Below are 23,354 nucleotides of genomic sequence, written 5' to 3' on the forward strand. Positions count from 1 at the left end.
ATGCCCAGATATGTATTAGGTTACATACTTGTTTCTAAAGTTCTGCTGATGTTACCTATATTTTATAATTTTATTTTGCCTATTTTTTAAAAAAAATGTTTTGATTTTAACAGGGTTTTAAAAATAAACATTTCATGCTATGTTGTGTAAACTGCTGAGAGATTTCCCTTTTTTATTTAAGTGATCTAGACATTTCGTTATTTTGTTTTGAAAAAGTGTAAATGCAGCAAGGAATTTTGCAGTTGTGGTGTTGAAGCCTCTGAAGGAGATTGCCCTAACCTTGCAGGCATATGAGGCTGGCCATACAGTCTTAATACCTACTGTTGGCTGAGATGCTCAGAAATTACAGAGAAGCAGGGCAGGCAGCATTGTCCAGATTAATCAAGAGTAGGAAATATAGTATGTGCCTTTTGGAATGAGGCAGCACTGGCCATAGGGACCACCAATAGGTCACGGAAGTGAGATATGGATGTAGGATTGGACTTGGGAGAGGATGTGGACCAGTGAACCTCAGCTGATAATGACAATAGGAGGGAAGGGAAATTGCCAGAACCTGAGCAAATAGCCAGTAGACCCAGTAAAATCAGATGTGGATCTAGATGGGTGGGACTTCCTGGCCATAGCAATTCTTTTGGATTGAGAATGGTTGGGTGGTGTAGAGCCAAGTGGCTAGAGAATGGGAGATTGGCAGAGAAGTACAGTATCATAACATGAAAGAATGAAAGAATGTGTGGGTCACTAAAGAGTGGCTTTGAGGGGTTTTTTGGGGGGGGAGTGTGTTGTTTTTTTTTAATTGCTGGGCATTTCACTTGGTAGGGCTCAGACCTGGCTGCACTTTCTCTGTCACCAAGTGGAAAATGTGCCATTTAGAAACCATTGCCCTGTTCTTTCCTCTGTGTTCCTTAACATGCGTGTGGAAACAAGGTCTCCATTTTATTTCTTCTTCTTCTTCCAGGCCAAGGAGCTAGAGCTGGCACAAGGACCCCGATGGCTTTCCTTTCCAGCACAGAGTGCATGTATCTGCACTAGATTGTGACATCTACTAGAAGCAACACAACCCTTTGGTGTTCCAGGTAAGAGTCCTTGGTCTAATAGAAAGACTCTTGGAAATGGCTGCATCTACAGTATGAGGCATTTATTCTGCTGAGGCGTGAAATAGTGGACTATGGAAATACACAGAGGAAAATAGCACCCCAAACCCATCTGGTGGATTTGCAGCAAGGACCCAGTGATAAAAACAAGGCATAGAGGGCCAGAAAAATCCATTTTGACAACATATAATGCCTAAACTACATAATACACCCTAGCTGAAACTGTTGATGCCCTCCAATGTGGATGGTGCAGTTCACAATACTGGGATTAATGAGGCTGTATATTTTAATTTGACAGCCTTCCACTGAATGTAATGTGCACATGTTAAACTGTTAAACAGTGCATTATTATCTGTACCTGTTGCTTTATAAGGCATTATCCATGTGATATTATATTTTCGTTTCTCTATCTAATTCTTCTTCCATGATTGTTTCCCTCCCCAACTGGTAAACTCGCTACCCAATTCATTCTGCCTACTGTCCTCTAAGTGTAATAATTCAGTAATGGATGCTTCAGTGTGAACTGGGGGTGTGTGTGTCCGTATTTGAAGCTCTTTAGAAATTCTTATGCATTTCCTAAACAGTTCAAGAACAGAAGTTTGAGGAAGTCAAGAATGAGCAGGTACAGCAGGGACCCTGTGTTGTTTATCCCTAACAAGCCATGATTTGCAAGTCAACATGAATCCATGATTAGGTGTTAGCTGACTGGTCATGTCTTGCTAGGGAGCGACAAACCAAGGTCCCTGGTTCAGATGTAACAGGAAACCAAGGCTTCCTGGTTTGTTTATCCTGCTTGTGCCAGGGGAGGAGTGAAATGAAGTGACTGGGCACTAGCATGCTGCTCATTCCTGATAATCCACAATAAACCAGATAGTCTGGTTGATTGTTAGATGTGATTACATTCCTCTGTGTTGGTTAGTCACTAGTTGGGAGTGGGTGGGTGCCTTTCTTTTGCAGCTTCTCTTCAATCACTGCCTTTCCATTCTGTGTTGAAGCAGATGAAGAAATTGTGGGCTTGTTATTGCCGTGATGCAGAAAGATACAGTCATGTCCATCTGTTCTTCTCTCTGATTGGTAGCCCTGGACTAAGACCAGCAAATCAAACATTTATATCAGGCTGGAAAACCTGCAGCCCTCTAGATTGTTGGACATCAACCCTACCAGCCACAGCCAGCATGAGCAGGGATAATGTGAGTTGTGTAGCAGCCTCTGGAAACCCACATATTCCCAATCCCTGGCTGATTCTTTCATAAGTTTTGACCATGTAAAATACTTGTATTCTTTTGAGCTGCTGCTGCTGCTGCTGCTCCTCACCAAGAAGCATTTGTCTCCATTTTTACATTGTGCTTTTAATGGAAGAAGGAAATGCAGCTGAACAGTATTCAGTAATTCATATGCTGATTCTTGGTCTTGCTTCACGCTATCAAAATTGCACACCCAGAAACTTGTAAAAGTTTTTGGATGAGTAAACTGCTAGATCTCCCTTGGCTGGAGTGCTAGGTACACCCACACACCTAACATCTGCGCCAAAATAGGCTTATTGTGTTATTGTGACACTCTCTACTGTCTACCAGTTCCTCAAGTGTGTTTCCATGACCCAAAAGCATTAATTTGATAGGGAATTATTATCTCAGTTTTTCATTTACTTGAGTTGGTCTAAGTTTTATTTAAAATGAGTGCTGATGGCATCAGCCTAAGATGCATATTGCAAGGGTAGGGCTGGATAATACAGCTTTGGGTGGAGGAAATTAATGAGATTGAGATCATTTTGCTGTGCCCAGAATGGAGTGGGCCTAGGGCGTTCATTCCTAAACGATGTGCTGAGAGAGGATGGTTAATGTGCTGCAAGAGGAATTTAAAGGCTCCTGTGAAACTGTCTCCTCTGTGTGTGGGTTCTCGCTTTCCAACCAGCCTCTGCTGAGGGAGGGGGCAATTCTCCCACAACTCTGTGTTAGGTGTGGTTGGATCATTAATGCGCATGGTTACTTGCCCCCAGATAAGGCCATCCTGTGAAATCTTACTCTCAGTGAAAGCAACTGTTTTGGGTTGTAAGCATGGCATGTACCTCCAGTTCTAGTAACATAGAAATCTGCCTTATCCCAACCAAGTGAGGCTGTTTGTCCATCTCTGTAGAACCTCTACCTGATCCTTTTACATGAAGATTGGAGGGCCTGAACCTGGGACTTGCAGTGACGAATCATGTACGCTATCTTACTCAACTCTGTTTTAATTAAATGGGAGTTTTAAAGTTGTAGTCTATACCTCCCCCCACAAACACAACAGAAGGGGTTCATGGTGTGGTGGGGCCAGTGCCACATCTACAGCCCTGCCACTCACAGCAGCTTCAGAGTCAATGGATCCTGGACCAGCTCAGCCACTTCCCATCTCTAGAGCATCCCTTTTCGGGGCCTGCCATAAGCAAGTCCACCCATGCCTCACTTCTTGGGTGGCAGCTCATGGGAGGTCGGCTTAGCTGGGAGAGCTGGGTAGAGGAAAACCTGTGCCCATTCCACCACCACTCCAGTCAGGAGCAATTTGGATTCCAAATCAGAAATTGGAAAGCACTGGAATAAGAAGTTTGGTATTTAAAAAGAATGTACGCAGGGTCACTTTGTTTTCTTTTATATGTGATGAAAGCTTCTGTGGTTTATTGTAGGATAGATTAATGATATAAATAACAAAGAATAAAGGACCAGTAGCAGAACTCTTGTCATGTCTACTCAGAAGTAAGCAGATTTAGGACTGCAACCCAATGCTGCATACCTAAGGCAGTGAAACTGCAGGTAGTTGATCTGCAATGTCCAGAGTCTTGCTGGGACTGAGCCAGCAGGGGAGAAATAATGATGAAAGATTGAACTTGGGGTCCTCCATCTATTTCTGGGTATTACTCTTCTTCTTCTTCTTCCACTTCTTCTTCCCATTGGAAATAAGGGGACTGTGGCTATCAGGGGACTGGAATGGCTTTAGATCCTTAAGATTCTAGTCATTCCCAGTTCTCTCCCAGCACGCTCTCCAAACCACCCCAAATATACCCGTTTACCAATGTCCGCGTTCTGAAGTAGGTTGCTCCAGGGCCCTGGAGGCTTTGGCTGGAATGAGAGGGAGTTTGCTGACATCAGAGTTCTGTTCCTGGCAGAAAGGCAAATCCAATATATCCTATAGCCTCTGCAATACCCTCCCCAAAGCTGTTAAGATTGTACCCTAAGTCATTTATTTTAGATTGAGTCTCCCATTTTAAATTTAATTTCTTTCTTGAACAATCATGCAAGCTAATGTTACTGAATTAAAAACAAAAAACACATTGGTTTTCAACTAGCTAGATCCTTTATATAACCTAGAAGCCTAAACCTTTGGCATTCCACAAAATGAGAGACAGTTTCCAGTTTGGCTTTTTTTCTACACGTTCAAGGACACTAAGCAAGATGAAGGTTGAGGCTGCACTCCTGTGCACATGAATTTGGAATTGAATTTTGTTGAACCAAGTGGGGCTTACTTCTGTGTAAGCATGCATATAGGATCAGGCTGTAAGTGGCCAGACCTTTCTGTAAGCAAAGGCTAGGTGTTACTGGGCAAAACAGTGTTTCTCAATGAGATGGAAAGTAAATGTTCAGGCTGTTTGGTTAGCAGAGTCCTAAGTAATCATAACTTGAAAACTGGATACACTGCAGAGTTTGAATAGAGGAGATTAGATGTAAGGTATAAAATAGGAATATGAGCTCACTAATATGGACTCTGTAGATGACTCTAGTGATATGCAAGATGGCATCTCCTGGATCTGACCTCTGTGATGACTTGCTAGTTGCTGGGACCAGTAGAAAGCCCACAACCATAAATACAGTACATTACGTACCGGGGCAAATTGAATACACACCCACCCACCCAATTATGCACATTCTACTTGTGTGCAGCCACACATATATGTGGCGCTGAGAAATAAATAAGTAGAATCATACTAGGAAATGACAGGAGAGAGCTAGAGAGTCCTCTCCTTCTTGGAAGGGAGACCCTTCTTGGAACCTGAAAAGGATGTCAGTAAGGGTGGAGGAAGCCCCAAAGAGACCAGAGGTGCAGCAGCGCTTTGTTTAGGCTGCTCAGCCTCCCTGCCTAACAGCTGATGCTCAGGGTAGTGCAGCTGCAGCCACTGACATGTCTTCCAGCCTCCAGCCAGCCCCAGAGCTTCAACTCTATATACCTTGGTCTGGATTGGAGAGAGAGGAGAGCAAGCGAGTGAGCGAGCTGGAGAGCAGGGGGAGATAGGCATTTGGAGGTTTTTTTAGAGGGTGCTCCCCACTTTATGCGATTTGACTTATGCAAAGGGGGGTCCAGAACGTAACCCCCGTGTAAACAGGGTGGTGGAATGCCTGTACAGTTTATTAGGCCAAGGTGGTGGTAGACCATAATGACCAAGGACGATTGGGAAAATAAAAAGGATAGGAAGCTATAAAGAGGCATATTTATTAATCTTGTATTTTTGCTTTGACACTTTTTGGGTGGGAATGAAAGGGGTGGATGCTATAGAACAGGCATAGGCAAACTTGGCCCTCCAGATGTTTTGGGACTACAATTCCCATCATTTCTGACCACTGTGGGGATCATGGGAGTTGTAGCCACAAAACATCTGGAGGGCCGAGTTTGTCTATGCCTGCTATAGAGAGAGACTGGAATCCTCAACTAGAGGTACTCTGGTTTCTGAAGCTGTAACAAACAGTTTTCCTCAGTCTTTTTCCTGACAGCCATGAAGGCTAGAAACATACTTTCATTAAGCAAACAAAAAAGAAAAAGGAACTGTGACTCTGTACTGTGAAGCATGTATGTACAGAATACAAAGAGCCCTGCTCTGAGAGGTGCATGTTGGACCATGCTGTGCTACTTGCATCTCCGCTCCTTCACAGCTTTCCACCTTTGGGGCAGCAGCAAGAGGTTAGTGATTATGTTTGCCTTTGCGAAGTAGGACCAAACCTGTAGCCCGGAGCTGCATCCCGAGAGTTAAAAAGGCTTTGGCTGCTGAATATGGCACTTCCCCTCCATCTCTCTCTCCCCCTCCACCCCAACCAAGCAGCGGCTGCTTTCTGCCTTATTCTTTTGTTGCTCCCAAGTGCACGCTCTGAAATGGTAAAATATGGAACGTGGTTCCTTCCCCGCACCCTCCCTCTGTTTTCCCTGAGAACCTTCATTTCTCCACTGGGGGCAGAGGTCGTCCTGAGAGAAGGATTAAAGAGAAGCCTTGTCTTTCTGAAGAGGCGGCACAGCCGTATTTCCCCAGCTGCATTAATCAGTCTCAAGGAAGCCAGGCTCGCTATATCACCTTGAAGGTTCTTCAGACTGCTTTGAAAAACTTTGGGTGGATTATAGTGCTTCTTCCGCAAGGGGTGGTTTTGAAGGGACCAATCGTGCTTGTTTCTGGCAGGCAGAGTGTGGGCAGACATTATGCAATCTTCCCACACATTGTTCCCTGGGTTTTTCCATATTCAGTTCTTTCTCCATATACAGATCGCTCTCACCTGGCTTGCTGTGTCACTTTCTGTTCTGGATGAGTCGCCTAATGACCGGATTTGTCTCTTTCCCTTCATTCTTCACCTGCCATTTCGCCTTTTGGTTATTTATGTGAAGTGCGCTTCCTCTTCTGTTTACTTGTAGCTCCCGCTTGCTGTTCAGCTGAATATAGCGTTTTGTTGGGCTGTTTTTAATTTTTACTCAGCAGGAAACAAAAGTTTCCTCTTCCCCTTGTGATGTGTGTGTATCCTGGGTCTTTAGGTGCATCTGTTATATACTGGGTTACTGGCCCATTGCAACCTTGGAACATTTTGGACTCCTGAAAAGTGTTGGGATTCAGGGGAAAGGTTCAGGCTGAGGATGCAACCATGACTGCTACTTTGCGGCTGTGGATTTGGAGTGGGTGGTGGTGCAGGGATCATTTTCTGGATAATGGAGTGCTGGGGTCAGTCAATTTCCGTCTCTCTGTCTTGATGGGAGAATAAGAACTGCAGACAGAAATGGCTTTCTAGGATTCCCGGCAGTGCTCATCAGTTTGGTCATTGAATGCTGCGTGGAGAACAGTTGAGCGAGGCCTGGCAGAACAGCATGCCGGTTAACTCTGGCCAACAGGGTGTTTTTGTGATCTAAGCTAAGTCGGTAAAGCTTGTAAAGGAAGGGAAAAGCCAGGAGAGACTGCTTTTGCTCTTCTTGCACAACTGCTTTTCAAAGTAGGCCAGTTGCATCCCAAACTATCTGGGAGCCAGTGCTATTCCTCCCATTAACCCCCTACAGCCCCACAACAGGACAGAATTGCGGGACTGTTCAAGGCAAACTCTTATTAAACTGCGACTTGGAGGTGGCATTAAGTTCACATGGCTGTCACCAGGCTGAAGGAAAATGGCTCTTGTCCACCAAGATCCCACTCAGTTTACAAGGGGAGGAGAGCCAGCGCCCAGCTCTCTGTCTTACCCAACTCTATACTTTTCTCTTTCAACTCCAGCCTTATAGTTCTGTAGCATGAATCAAGTGGGTTAGGCTTGTGGGTTCTGTTTCACCAACCCTGTGAGTTGGCAGCAATGCACACAGGACACATGTTGTTAAATTGGGCAATGGTGTGGCTAGCCGCTCGGGTGCCCAGGGGAGGGGTAAGCCACCCATTAGGTGGGGCATGCTGCCACCTCCCCCTCCCCCTCAGCTGTAAGGCAGCTGAGGGAGAGGTGGCGGACAGACACAAGCCCTGTGCTGCCCTTTTGGGCAGTGTGGGGCCTGCAGGTACCCGGGCCACTGTGTCACTCCCAGGAAAGACGTGTGGCTTGGGTGCACTGCAGGCCCCACAGTAAGTGTTGCCTGCTGCAGTGTGGTGTGGTACCCAGTGACACCTCCCCAGCTACGCCTCTGGAATTGTTTAACATTTATTCAGAATACAGAAGGCCAGAGAGAACAAAGTGACAAAGCAGAATATTGAAAAGCAAAGGAGGTCTTTAGCTCAGATCTACTAGTTACATATGAACAGGCATCTGTTCTCTTCCTGTATAATACAGTATAGATGGTCAGTTACAGGGTTTTCTGATGGTCAGAATGTGAGGGACAAATGACCATTTCCCCAGTCCTCGTTAAGGGTTTTTTTTTACCCGCATGGCATTTTCCTGGCTGTTGGCACCTTCTGGCCAATTATATCCCAGGTAGAGTTGATCAGGTAGTCTGTAAACACTTTTACTTAGCAATGCAGAAATATGCCTTGTGAAAATTCAGACCACTTGTCCACCTAGCTCCATATTGTCTCTGTACTGACCGGCAGTAGCTCTCATCTTCTTTTTTCTGGCCATTCCAGGAATTGAACTTGGGACCTTCTGTGTAGACCTCTGCCTCTGAGCTTCATCAGGGGAAGCGTGTGTAGCCATATGTCCTCTTTTTCCTGGGCACGCCCTCTTTTTCAGAATTAAAATTTCTGTCCGGGCAGATTTTTTAAATTTGGAAAAATGTGGGGATTTTGTTTTTTTTACAGTAACCCAATTTTTTAAAAAAGAAAAACAATTTTAAAAGCCCCATGTGTTGTGCTCCCTACCCCTCGCCATTTCTCATGCATGGAATGCACATGTTAAACAGTGTAATAAATTGTTTTGTGCACACTTACATTCACAAAGATGGGAACATGAGCCCAGATCCTTCCATGTGGCAAGTGAGGGAGCAATATGTACTGTATTATTATTATTATTATTATTATTATTATTATTATTATTATTATTATTTTGTTGAAAGTTAAGAACATTGTTACAAGCAATATATTGCAGCCTCTATAGCCGACATATAGTAGGGGTATTTAAAATGAGAGTCGTCATAGCGATCCGTAGTTAAAAGTAGAAGTCGGCAAATGCATCCTCTTTTTTGCTCTTCAAAATATGGCAGCCCTAGACAGGCAGATGGATTAACAGCTGATTCTGAATAACATGTTGTGCATTCTGAACAGCTAGGCCAGACCCAGCAGGTTCATGGAGCCACGTGGGACTGACACCTTTGTGTCCCTTTTCTCTCTGCTGGGTGAGAAACTATCACTTTCTGGCCACCTGCATAAGTGGCATTGCAAGCATAGTGGTGACCAGTCCTGCAGTTCCTACCATTTTTTTTTAAAGTGGAGCAGTGGCATAGAAAGCAAAGCGAGTCCATGCAAGTAGCTACTATCACCACAATTGCAGTCTTTACTCTCACAATTGTCCGTGCCCTTCCCACACTGCAAATGTCATTGTTTGGGGGAAAGGGCTTTCAAATTAAGCACCACTGTGGAGGTGCACACAACAAAGCAGTTCTGCAGGATCAAAGCCAGTCGTAATAATAGCAGATTCTCATGGAAATTCACAGTGCGAGAACAACACAGTAAGTAAAGAAAAGTAGTCATTCTGAGATATCTGCAGAATGCAGGTTCAGAAGTGGCAGTATCACTACAGGTTGGAGCATGAACCAGAAGCAAGCAGGAAGCAACAGGATTTGGGGAAGGAAGAGTGCCAATGTGGATTTGGACCCAGGAATGGAATTCTGTCTCAGGAAAACTCTGTGAGTTACTCTAATGGTTGGCTGCATGCAAGTGGGTAGAGACACCAATCTACATGGCATTATGGACACTTGCCAGGTTTACACTGCATCTTGGGAAGTGCCATTATAACGTTATCAAATGGGACCAAGATGGGTGGCCCCAGGTATGTTGATACATGCTCAACCCCATGACACTTGCTCAGCCCTTACTGTTTGCCGATGACATGTATAGTCTTGGCTTGCTTCTCTTGACAACCTGATGCTGCCCCCTTTGCTTGTTTCTAGTTATTTCTGCAACGTGCCCAAAGTTCTCTGCTCACAAGTAAAAGATGAATGGCACAAAGTCAAGAGATGGAAAGGGCAAGAAGACAGATGTTTTTCTAGGAGAAATAGGTTCTCCTTAATCAATATTCCCTCTTAGCCGAGCCTTGGGTTTCTCCTCCGCCCCCACCACCGCCCCCCAAGCCTAGACTTCTCCTTATGCTGTTGCCTCTGCCCACTGAAACTTCTGCCCTTTAGATTTATCTCATTTGCACCAGCTGGAAAAACAGCATTTGGAGTGCTTTTTTTGCACGGATTGTGGAACCTGAGAGGCCTGCAATGACAGGGGGAACACAAATGTAATTTGGCGCCTGCAAACATGCTCCCTGTCAAACCTAAATCCTCCTGGGGAAGGAAGCACTTTTTAGAGGAAGACTTGAAGAGCAGCAGCAGAGAAACATCTGAGAGGGGAGCCCTCAAGGTACTTTTGTTCCAGTGAGTAGGAGTCTTTAGATCCGCTTAGACATAAAAGGCGGCACAGTTCCATTCCCAAAGCCTCTGCTGAAGGAGAGGAGGGGGAAATGTGCCTGCAAAGAGAGGGAGGGGGGATCACAAATAGAGTGGTGGCTAGAAACTAGGAGGGGCATTTCTCTTCTCCCCTCCCCCCGCCTTTCCACCCCAGGAAATAAATTGGGTCAGACTTGAAAGTGAGTTTCCTCGCTGTGGATTTAATTTTAGCTCTTGCAGACTAGTTATCGTATCATAAATGCCAGGGCGATTTTTAGGAAACATGCCCAGCGAGGCTTAGCTGCTGTGTAACAAGATTTGTGTCTATTTCCTATGGTGCCATGCTTTCAATAAACAACTGTGTGTTCCCAGGGGCCTGTAGCAAGGCTGGGATGGGATAAAAGAGGCAGGCGGCTCTGTGCCTGTCCTTCAGCTGTTTGGTGAAGTGCATTTTTTGTTTAGGGTCCTGCTAGCGTATCCCTTGCCCTGGATCCGTCTTTTCTTAGTAGCAAGCACCAAGCCTGGGAAGGGAAGAGGCTGCGTGGGTACCATTGCCTGCCCAGTTACACAATCAGCAGTTTCCATTATAGAGTTGACCACCAGCCTGTTTGTTCCTTGATTCCGAGCTGCTTCTTCCCCACTGCAATAGCCACAAGCCCAACGAGCTGAGAAGCTGATTCATAGAATCATAGAATCATAGAGTTGGAAGAGACCACAAGGGCCATCAAGTCCAACCCCCTGCCAAGCAGGAAACACCATCAGAGCACTCCTGACATATGGTTGTCAAGCCTCTGCTTAAAGACCTCCAAAGAAGGAGACTCCACCACACTCCTTGGCAGCAAATTCCACTGTCGAACAGCTCTTACTGTCAGGAAGTTCTTCCTAATGTTTAGGTGGAATCTTCTTTCTTGTAGTTTGGATCCATTGCTCCGTGTCTGCTTCTCTGGAGCAGCAGAAAACAACCTTTTCCCCTCCTCTATGTGACATCCTTTTATATATTTGAACATGGCTATCATATCACCCCTTAACCTCCTCTTCTCCAGGCTAAACATGCCCAGCTCCCTTAGCCGTTCCTCATAAGGCATCGTTTCCAGGCCTTTGACCATTTTGGTTGCCCTCCTCTGGACACGTTCCAGTTTGTCAGTGTCCTTCTTGAACTGTGTTGCCCAGAACTGGACACAGTACTCCAGGTGAGATTCAAACCAGAGGGTGACCTAGGAAAGTGTCCTGTCTCTTCCAGTAGTTGTTGGCAGATGCTTCCAAAGCAGATGTAGGAGGAACGCACAGCATCAAGGCAACCTGTTCTCTAATGGCAACGAGGGAAATGTAATAATGTTTTGAAGATTGCATATGATGGGGGAGGAAGGGTAGTGGTAATGGTGCTGGAAAGCTTTTTGATCTAATGGAACTTTGGCTAAAATATTGTGATCATGGCTCCAAGGAACCATCACATGCAATACCATGTAGTCACATTGCAGCCTAGCAGATGCCCTGGGCAGGTACCCTGATCTGTGAATTCCCTTAGCACCACACTAAAGTAATTGCCATTATGTCATTACACCCCCTCCTCCACACATGACTTGCCTTGATTTGAAGATTATTTTTCTTTGGACGATCTTTTGCTATGACAAAGATTGGGCAGGTGGCAGAGAGAGGTAACTAACAGCATTTCTCTCTTCTCTCCCCCTCCCCATCCCCCTACATCTTGCTTCTTCTTTTAAATCTGTCCAATTAGTGTCTATTAGTCACTCAGTGTGTTAAAGCATTAAGAACAATTAAGGGTGCAAAGAGTTTCCAGATGCAGCGTTAGCACAGAAGCTGGCAGGCTGCTGTCTGATCCCATATGCAAGCACTCAGAGAGAAGAAGGGCATGCAACAGCAGCAGCGGCTATGGGATGGGCCTGAACGCTCCTCTGCCTTTGTAGTGAGCAAAATCCATGGGTCTGGTTGTAGTTTATACAAGTTAGTTTTACACTTTGTTCTGAGTTGTAGTCATTTACTGCACTAGGAAAAGGTCATAGCAAAGAAGAACTTCCACTAGCAGTTTCAGCTGAATGGTAAACAAGAAGTGTTCCACAGAGAGGAACTGTATTCACGGGTGGTGTTCAACCACCTTTTTGTGCTAGCTCAAGGATTAGTGCCCCAAATTTAATGGGTTCCAGAGGGAGGAGTGGGGGTGATCATTCCACCGTGCAAGGAGAATTTAATCTGCTTAGCGTTACATTTACTACAACCCTATGTCCGTCGATGTAAATTGGCCAACATGTTTTCCACTGAAGTTTGTGGGGGTTTTTTAATGGTCATATCAGCATCCAAGAAACATCTGAAAGTATAATCGTCTAAGGTTTTCAAAATCTTAAAAAATAAATAAATCCCAGGGTGGCTAACAGTACAAAATCAAAGGGACAATAAAATCATGTTTAAAACACAAATGTGGCTGACTAAAAGCATGATCTGACATTTTAAAAAGAGCAGCTAAATACTACTATATAGCGATAAAACTTTGAGGTGTAAAGGCCTGGGATTAAAAAAAAAAGATATTTAAAAAGGTCTTCCCTTGGTGCCAAAATGACATCAGTATAGCTGCCAGGGAGATCTTTGGGAAGAGCACGGCACAGTTGAAGTGTCACTTGCTTCTCAGACAACAAAGGATACATGGCAAAGGGAGTTCTGGAATTCTGTATCACAACCTTTTCACTTCCGACCAGTGATGCACCATAATATGGCCTGATAGCTACTATTAAGTTAATGGACATTTAGAAAGGTTCTTAGACTAGACTAGACAACCTGGGAATAGAACGGTGCAGTGTTTTGAAACCCAGGTCTTCTGCTTTGTCCACTACACCAGCCTTCTCCAAGCTTGTGCTGTCCATGTGTTTTGGAGTACAACTTCCATCGGTACCAGCTCCTGACTGGGGAGTTGCAATCCAAAAAGTATGGACAGCACCAGGTTGGGGAAAACTGCATTATACCATACCAGGTTACACCACAAGTAAGCAAATTTCCTGCAGAGCAGGTTACCCTTGTTAAGAAAGTAGGGAATGGGTCCATCCCTCTCATGAATGCTGATGATTTGGTCAGGCAAGTTGCTCTGATGCAAAACTTCTGAAATGCTCTCCAGAGGCAAGTCCTATGACATTCGGACAGATGGTGTGCGCATATATATATATATATATATATATATATATATATATATATATATATATAATGACCTTGTTTTTGTGCTAAGCAAGTCCCTTGGTTGCTGAGTAAAGGCAGGTGGACTGTTGCTGGAAGCTAACCATGGAATCGCGAATCCACGGCTGTTGCCAGGAATTCACCGACAAACCAGTGTCAGGATCAGAGTGTGGGTGGCAACATCAGAAGGAACTGTCAGAGGGAGCCAGAGGCTTAACAATGCCTATGTAACTGGCAATTAAAACTGAATCACACCCCCACTACCCTGCACTGTCCCAAGACTGCTTTGAATTAGGCTTACAAATTAAATCTATTTTGTTATGGAAGGAGAAAGTGGAACTTCCTGGCCAACTTTTATTTTGGAAGTAAACAGACCCCATAGCAACAATTCAAAACCATTAAGTAATGGATGGTTCTCTCTCTCTCTCTGTCGCCCCCACCCCCGTTTCTCTTTCTACGGTGCAGGAGAAAGAGTCCTGGGCATATCAAACACATGCAGATGCTGTCCCAGCTTCTGCAAACCAAGATGATGGGTGGATGCTTGATTGGGTTTAGCTCTAAATCCAGTTTCTAGAGAATAAACAGACAGCCCATTCCAGAGAGTTTGTTTTCAATGCCTACAGTAGAGAATGCCGTAGCGGGGGGGGGGGCGGTCCCCCTTCTGCCTCTAGCTAATGTGCTTTACCGTAGGCTTGCTGAGGTGGTACATCCTTGGCATAGGATGGGCCCGCAAAGTCTGAGCAACGGCAATTATTTAACATGCAGCAAGTGTTGTGCCCAGAGAAATTTAGATGTAATGGTGTGTGTGTGTGTGAGAGAGAGAGAGAGAGAGAGAGAGAGAGAGAGAGAGAGAGAGAGTATATTCGCATGTAAATATGGGTAGGTGCTGTCCTGATTGATGGCAATTAGCATTTTCTAACGGGAACAGATGTTCAGATTGCCAGGAGGCTGGTACCTAATGCCCACGCCACCATCTGTTCCACTGGGCACTGCCACAGGAATCGGTGTTATCAATGCTGAAATGTGTCTGAGAAGTCCTTGTTGGGGTGTATTGAAGAGTCTTGAGTGAATGTTTTGTGTGGGTTTTTTTTAAAGCAAGGAAGGGAAGCATTATGACAACAACAGTAAAGATACTCTTAGGTTTACAAATACTTGGCACGGCTTATTGTGGGACTGAGGGTTTTATTTCTGAGAAGCCTTTTTTTCTAGTTTTGAATCGAACAAGCAAGAAGTGAGACATTTGCGCAGCATACAGACTGCTGACTTCTAACTTCTGTGGACGGGGCAGGTGCATTTGACATGTGGTTTTGCATGCAAAAGGTGGTTGTGTAGGAGCTGCATGTTGGCACTCTCCACTCCCAGCCCGAACTCCTTCTGCTTACACCACTTGGGGGGAAGTTTCACTTGTACATTTATAGCACGAGGGGAGTCCAGTTGTCACAGCTGAGAAGCATTAGAGCCCCATGTCTGCTGTTGAGTCGGAAACATGCTGGGCCAAATGATTACACAGTACAGATTGGAAATAATAACTCACCCCACCCCCCACCCCCGATCAGCAACCCAGGATATTTCACTAGCCTTGCATCCGTCAAATTGCACCTTTAATTTGTCTTTAAATGAAAAGCCAGGGAGATCTTGGCTTTTAATTTAACATATTTCCCTTCAGTACTTTATTTATTTTATTAATTTGCCAATGGTAAATTATTTAAGAGGGTTACATCCAAATTAGCCTGCAAAGAATTACAGGAAGGTCTCATAGCTCTAGCGGTGTGTTGATAAATGCAAAGTGAGGCTCATCGTGGGGCTGGGTTGGGGAATAATTCTTGTTCTGCATATGCAGAATTGAGCAGCAAATTAGTGATGTACTATTCATGGAAAATCTTGCAGTTGTCAATGTTTCCCAGAAAATATCTGTTCAATATGCTGCAGGCACCCGAACGAGAGAGGGGGTGGAAGGGGGAGGGGGCAAGGTGGGGTGGATAGGATGGAATAGTAAAGATTAGTAGGAAAGATATAGGCAAGGGCACAGCATATATTGTTCTGTATAAACCGTGTGTCCACATCTTAATTGGTATATACAGTTATGATCATGCAGTTTCCTAAAAATATAATAGTATTGAACAAAGCAGAGGGCACAGGAATGTAGCTTTAGGAGTACAGAAGTCCTTCCCTAATGAAATTAGGAATCTCTTCCCCAGCCTCTTCTATAATGAATCTGATTAAATAATATTTTTTTAAAAAAATCATAAGGAGGCTGAAGGAAGTGAATAGGGAACATTTTCTCTCTCCCTGTCATACAGTACTTGATCTGGAAAGTGCCCAATGAAATGAACAAGCAGGTGGCTTAAAACAAGCAAGAGAGAAAACATTTTCTCACACAGCACAGCTAACCTTTGGCAGACTGCCATCCGAAGTACTGGTGGCCAACAGCACAGCAGAATTAGGCAGCAATCCCCTGTACACACTCACCTGGGAATACTTTTCATTGAAGTTAATAGCACTTACTTCTGAGTAGGCGAGTGTTGCATTGTCAAGAAGGCATCGAAGAGGCTCAGCAAAATAATGGGGATTGCTGATGCTATTAGGCAGAACAATTACCTCCACCCCCCTTTAACTTCCATTTTCCTCCTGCCCAGGACCTCCTCATAGAAACATAGGAAGGTACCTTATACAGAGAGCCACACCAGTAGTTTATTTAGCACAGTATTGTATACTCTGACCAGTGGCAGCTTTCCAAGCCCTGTAGCGTATAGGCAGCCAGTGCAAGCCTTTGAGCACCAGAGTTATGTGCTAACAGGAGTCTGTACCCATCTGCAGTCTACCTCTGGACAAGGCCCAAGGATAAGCCCACTTAGAGCAATTGCAGTACTCCAGACTAGCAGTTACCAATCACTGTGGCCAGACTACCCCTGTCCAAGAATGGCTGCAGCTGCTAAAAGGCACTCCTAACCACTAAGGCTACCTGGGCTTCCAGTGAAAGAGATGGATCTAGGAGGACCACCAAACCTGTTATTTCAGAGGTGGTGCAACCCCATCTAGAACAGGCAACCAGCCAGTCTCCCAGACATAGAGAAAGAAGAGAGAGAGGTGGAGCCCATTGTCTAAGGCCAGCATCCAGTTGCGTTGCCTTGGAAGCAGCCCTTGGCTGGGGGGTTGGGTAGGAACCAAGCTGATCCGAGTGCTCAAGTTTGGAGAAAGTGGCAAAATATGCAAAAGTCTGGAAAACAATACAATGCAATGCAATGCAATGCAAAATGCGTTCCTTAGTGTAACTGTCACATATAATCAAGAATTCAAAAACAAACAAAACAAAAATGTTTAAAATACAAACAATTCTAGCAGATGGTGTGAGAGAATGATATTCGTAAATAAAAATAGAGAGAGATAAATATAATCATCAATATGTATGGTGAATGATACCCTATGTGCAATAATAGTGAGCACTGTTTCCTTTCAGTGCTTATGTAGACAAAACAGCACCAACAGCACACAAAAGGAAGTTTTATAATAATAATAAATATAATAATAAATTTTTATTTATACCCCGCCCTTCCCAGTTCAAAAGCTGGGCTCAGGGCGGCTAACAACAAATGTAAAACACTTAATTGATGCAACACAAAACAGCATAAAATACAGTATAAAACATGAATAACAACAAATTCAGAATTCAAATATTAATTTAGGGGGGAAATCCATCCAATAAACATTAGATGATCATCAGGGCTAGCTGGCTAAATTTGTCCTATTTGGGCCAGCGTGGAGACCAGGGGAGAATTAGCTGTGGGATCTCAGAGCAGGTTTGAGGAGGGGAACCCACAGCTTGCATAAGTACAAAAAACTTCAGTGCCATACACCATCATCGGACATACAACACAAGTCCTTTTGATGGCAAACTGCTCTTCCAGGCTATGCCAATGTACACTCATCTGTCATTTGGAAAGCTTAGTAAAGAACCCAAGACAGAAGTTATGGATGATATCTCACTAACAATCCAGCAGCCCTCAAAAGTAAAATATTACCAATTTCCTAACCTTTCTGAAATCTGTCCACCCAGGCTATGTGTTCTGGCAGCAACTTTTTTTCATAGGTTAATGATTAATTAGATGCCAGCTGCCCAGAGAACACAGTAAATTGGGCAGGATAAAAAATGTTAAATTAAACGAAACAACGAAAACATGTAGGGGAAAAAACCCTAAAGAGGCAAATCCCCAAGAACAGCCCAACAAGGACTGTTTATGCCAATGGCCACAGAATGCTACTGAGGGCAGGGAGAAACAGACGGAAGAGGAATGGAATGGAGCAGTATAGAAGACATGGCTGGGTGGCTCGTCTCATGAACAGAAGCCCTTTGAACTGCAACATTTTGTTGCAGGTCCTACTTGTAACTACAATTGCTAGATGCATTTCAGCCTTAACTGGCTTCACTGATGTAAGTTTTGCAACCAGAGGAGTAGCTACCCTTGAGTATGGTAAGAAACTTGAGACTTGTATAGAACAAGAGTCAATGGTCGGGGAACCTATGTCCCAGTGGCTGGATCTTGTTGCCCTTTGCTGAATTTGATAAAGCCATGGATCAGGCCAGCTGTCAGCCACATTATCTGTGCCTTCAAAGCTCTCCCTTCTCAGGCTAAGCTTCCCATCTGAGGAGAAACGCATTTGAAGTAGTTGATAGTCAGTTGATTCACAGCTTCAAAGCTCCCCACTCCTGCTCTAAGCAAATCTTACCTGTGTTGCTCTCCTTATTTAAAAATGCTGCTGTCTGGGCTTCACACAGTAATTCAACATGTGTTTCTTCAGATAAACAAACTTATTATAGGAAATTTTCCAGACTTTCCCAATCTGTACAAAAATAAGTTCATTTGCAATTCCAAATGGTTAGGTGCAAGTCTGCAAACACAAATAAACAAAGTTTCAATTTTATACAGCATACAGATAGTGTTGCTATGTATTGCGTTTTAAATTGCAGCTCAGACGTTATGTACCCCGAAAGCATCTATCCAGTTACAGATGAAATCCAATCCTCATTCTGATGTCTTTTCAAAATCTACTCTGGAGGAGCTCAAACACACAAACAAGAGAAGTAGATCAACTGTTATATAATTAATGAACTACTAGGCACGATAAACCTAACTTCATTACAGTGGTACCTCTGGATGCAAACGGGATCCGTTCCGGAGTCCCGTTCGCATGCAGAAGCGAACGCAACCTGCATCTGCATGGGTTGTGATTTGCCACTTCCGCGCATGCGCATGACGTCATTTTGAGGATCTGCGCATGCGCAAGTGGCGAAACCCGGAAGTAACGCGTTCCGTTACTTCTGGGTCGCCGTGGAACGTAACCTGAAAACACTCAACCTGAAGCATATTCAACCCAAGGTATGACTGTACTGTGTAAGGTTCATGCATTTGTGGAGAACCTGTGGCTTTCTGGCCATTGATAGACTGCAACTGTCATCATCTCCAGCCAGCTTGGACAGCGGCCTGGGGGAGTGGATGTCTTGAGGGTCTCAAGTGAGCCACCCCTGCCTTAAATTACATTGTTTCTTAGACTGTGAAAAATTAGGGGTATTAGTTCCCCATCGGCCATCCCCTTTTCTGTGTAAATGAAAAGAAAACCTTTAGGATACCACCAGGTATGATGAGCCTCCTGCCCCAGTCTAGCTTAGGGATTGCTGGTGTGGTGCCATTTTGGACTACCAGCCCCTGCCTTAATGGCCAATGGGAAGGGAATTGTGTCGTTTGCAATCTGCAGAATCTGGAGGGTTATGTATGCCTATCCTAGTTTGTCCTACTCTGTGAGACTATTTCTGCACCCCATGTGTGGACTTTTTGCATGCCCTAGACTGGGTTAAGAAAATTGGAGTTACTATTTTCTTCTTCCTCCTCCAGCTTCTCTCCCCCGCTCCCCACATTTCTTTGTTATGGCAGGCATACAAATGCTAAAAGGACCTTAGAGGACTGTTCTTTGTGGTCCTTATGCAGAGGCCTAGTCTTCCAATGTAGAGGCACGCCTTATTTCGTTCTTAATGTTCTCAATGTTTTAGAAGCTGGCCGTTGCTATCATACTGATGCAGCCTGACAGTTGGTGGAAGTGTTTAATGAATTTACTGTCTCCTAAACAGCACTGCCACTTGTTTTATTCCACAGGCACCTCTGGCTAGTGCTGTTGCTGTGCCGGGTACCTTGGCATTGCAGAAGAGTTGCACCTGCTCCTGTCCCCTCCAGAGATTCTGGAAACTGGTTCACTGCAATACTCCTTGCTGTGGAGCTCTGCTGACATAGCACTGTCAGAATAGGAAAGTGATATGCCCATGACATGTGCCTTTCACCTTTCTGAGTACCATTAAAAAATAATAATCCAAAAAGGCTCATGGCTCTTTGCCTGCTTGCCTTGTAACATGCTTACTGCAGAGAGGGATACTCACCTATGTTTCTTTGCTGATCAGGGTGTTTTTTTAAAGATAGCTCAGTCTATAACAGCAAGAGGATTCCTATTGTCTGAGATGCACAGTGCCTGGCCTGTGGTCCACCAATACAAATTACCTTGTCTATTGGCACTGAGAGGAATGTGATAATGGGCCACGAAAAAGTTTTTCATCTTCTTCTCTGTGCTAGTCTTGCTTTTAAAATCTCCCTCTCTCTTTTAAAAAGTATGCAATAGATTTATTAAACAGAGAGTGCTTTCATTTCTGGTAGGTGTTTATGGAAGGCTGCTTGGATTCCCCCTTCACTGCTTTTCAATGGGAACTGCCTGCTATGGAGTGAGCAACCCAAATCCCAGGTTTCCAGCAGTTGTGTGTACTTGAATGATGGCCATTGTTGCCCAAGGCCTTCCTGCTACTTGTAGGACAGTTGGTGACCTTCAGCCCTGGACTGTGTTTCTTCCTCTACTGCCTATGTATTCAACTGCTTAAACATTTTCTTGGGCAGATTTATCCTGCCACTGTGCATATTGATCCTAACAACATAATGTGGCACACAAAAAGCATATGACATGTAGAGCAGAGAGGATATTTCTTTTCCTAGGAGTTTGTTCTCTAACCCAGAGCCTACATTAGGCTTTCTGCAATCGGATTTTATAACTTGAATGAAGTGCATTGGGGAAGTAGTGAACAGTAGCCTGGTTCACACTTACAGTTGGGTGGTTGTATTTTCTGAGAACTTATTCTAGTTAGAGACTGTGTTCAGCTCTACAGTTACTGGCTTACTAAACCATTGTTTAGCTGCTGGGAACGAGTGTGGCAAAACTGCACAGTCCTTCCTCATCCTTCCCCTTGCCTCTTTCTTTGGTTCTGACATCCTGGTTTAATTATACTTCATTTAACTGGTCTGCCGAAAACATGGAACTGTGGTTTAATGCCAGTTTGAAGTTGATTTACAATCCCTGTTAGCAAACTGGTATTAAACCACAGTTTCCCATTTGGGATGTAAGATCCAACTGTGGTTTAATTAAACCAGAATGTAAGCACTGAGTTAGGGAATAGGCAAGGAGATGGTTAAGGTACATGGTCCTGTCATTCATTCCTGGTTGCTAAACTATGGTTTAGTAAGCTGGGAATTGTGTATACAGACTGGGCTATTGCATGCCTTAAAATGTAAGGCTTACATCAATCATATGAGTTTATGTCTGGGGGAAAGGAATGGCAGAAATGAATACATTTCCTTGAAACAAGGTTTTTTCCCCTCAGCCGGAACTCACTGGAACTCAGTTCTGGCACCTCTCAGGTTGGCGCCATTGCCATTATAAGAGAACAAGGGAAGCGTTTATGGTGAATTCTGGCACCCCTTTTTCTAGAAAAATAGCACTGCTTGAAACTGTCCCACAGGCAGCACTGCCATGTGGAGAAGCGTTTGGACTGCCTAAATAGGAAATGGAAATTGGGGTGCCCACTTGTGGGTTTGGGAATATTAGTATGACTTAATAATCACATGGTTTGTGTGTATATATGGGGGGGGGGTGCCTGTCCCTAACAAGCTTGCAATCTGACAGTTGGAAAAACACCCAACGGAAAGACAAAGGTAGCAAGGGATCAATCTGGGAAAATGCAACAATATACAGTTATGCTAAGTGGTACGGTTGTTGGGTAGGTGACAATTAAGGGGTTAAGCCAAAGCCTTTATAGAAACACTGAGTTTTGAGGGAGGATTTGAAGGAGTGAGAGATTGAAGGAGAATCACATCCATGTTCAAGGAAGGCGTTCCAGCAGAAAGATAGCCAGAGACCTTCAGGTGACTGAGGATGATAGAATTGCAGGAGCAAAGGTCACAGGGAAGGACATATCTGAGATAAGGGCAGAAAGATAGAGTGGGGCAAGTCTGCAGAGACCTTTTGAAGGTTAAGGTTTGAATGAAAGAGGGCAGGCAGCTTTTCTCTCTCGGGAGTTTTATATGCTATGCTCCTCCGTCTAGTTCAGCGTTGCTATTCAAGGCTCTTCAAGCTTCTATAGGATGAGTATGCGTTGTTTTTTACATCCAAGGGTTGTAAGTGTGTGTGTGTGTGTGTGTGTGTGTGTGTGTGTGTGTGTGTGTGCAATATCCTGCTCATGGATGCAGAATTTATACTTGCACCTTCTTACTAATTCCTTCTCTGCTTTCTTTCACCATGCTGCCTGCCAAGAGGCTTGGAACACCAATCAATTGTTGTTCCTGCTCAATAGTCAGACGGTGCCACCGGTGTGCTTCCCCACCCCCATCGAGATGGAGCTGAGCTTCCAATTTAGCCAGTCCGCTCCAAGATCGATACGCCAATCTTTACGTGCTCTCTGTCCCCCCCCCCCCCAGTCGGTCTTGAACATTAGTGGCAGCAGGAGCTGGCATGAGCTGCCCGCACCCCAAGCACTAATTATTACAAATTCTAGTGCAGTCTAGAAATTGGCTGAGCAGTTCCTTTTTGCTGTCCTGGGAGCCGGGAAGGGCAAAGCGTGGGAATAAAGTATTTCAGTTCAATGATACTTTACTGGCATGGCAAGTGACGAGAGTGTTTTCCTCATACTATTTGTGATATTGGAGGACAAAGTGTCTGCAGTGGTCTCCCTTTGATCACATTGCTTGTATAATCCTTCTGCTACTTGTATATTCTGTGTTTGCTACTCAAGACCTAGTCACATGTTTCATGCAGGATCCATGATTGGCTCTCGACTCATGATGTATTCTCCCTCTACAAGAAGCTGCAGGGGGCAATTTTCAGAGCAAAGCTGCAGCTTCGGATGGGGAGGTGGCCATAATCCTCCTGGCCCCATGCCATGGCCCTGTCAAAGCCCAGAAGAGCTACTAGCTGTTGAAGGAAAAACATGTAGACACCCATATTGTGACTGGGGTTGATAGCAACTGGGGGAGGCAATTTGTACTGATGTGGAAAGAGTTTACGAACAACAACAGCAGCAACAACTTTGCAAGAACCACCTTTAAATGCGTGTTCCAGAAAAGAAAAGTAGGAGCCCTTAAACACCCAAATGTAACAGAACACAAGCTTCAAAAAGATTTACTAAAGCTAAGCTGGTCAGTAAGGAAGAAGAAGCCACCTGAGCATTTGATCTGGTCAAATTAAGTTGATTGATTCCCACACACAACCATGGTCGGTGAGGAGTGTAGTTAAGTATATGCAAAGTTGTGTGGGTATTTGAGAGTTAATGCCAGAGATTCATGGAAACTGCTGGGTTGGCAACAAATACCTGTCTCTGTGGTAGAGATTGGAGCCTTATGACCTAGTATATTTATAGAAAAATTAACTTGTACCTCTTACCTGGCTGAATCTGTTCCTTGGAAACACATTACAACAAAATGAATATAACAAGAAGTTTAGAACCAGCAGAATGAA

The 23,354-nt window shown here is 44.4% G+C and overlaps 1 protein-coding gene across 2 annotated transcripts in view; it reads left to right on the forward strand.

Moving 5' to 3' along the window:
- Window positions 1-955: 955 nt before the first annotated feature.
- RBFOX3 (RNA binding fox-1 homolog 3) overlaps window positions 956-23,354 on the forward strand; it is a 225,372-nt gene continuing 202,973 nt past the window's right edge. For both annotated transcript variants that reach the window (XM_081899817.1, XM_081899819.1), the window contains exon 1: window positions 956-1,073. The gene's annotated coding sequence lies outside the window, so the exon portion shown is untranslated. The remainder of the gene's footprint in view (window positions 1,074-23,354) is intronic.

This window comes from Podarcis melisellensis (genome assembly GCF_964234715.1).
Source record: "Podarcis melisellensis genome assembly, chromosome: 2".
In the NCBI taxonomy this organism is placed as follows: domain Eukaryota; kingdom Metazoa; phylum Chordata; class Lepidosauria; order Squamata; family Lacertidae; genus Podarcis; species Podarcis melisellensis.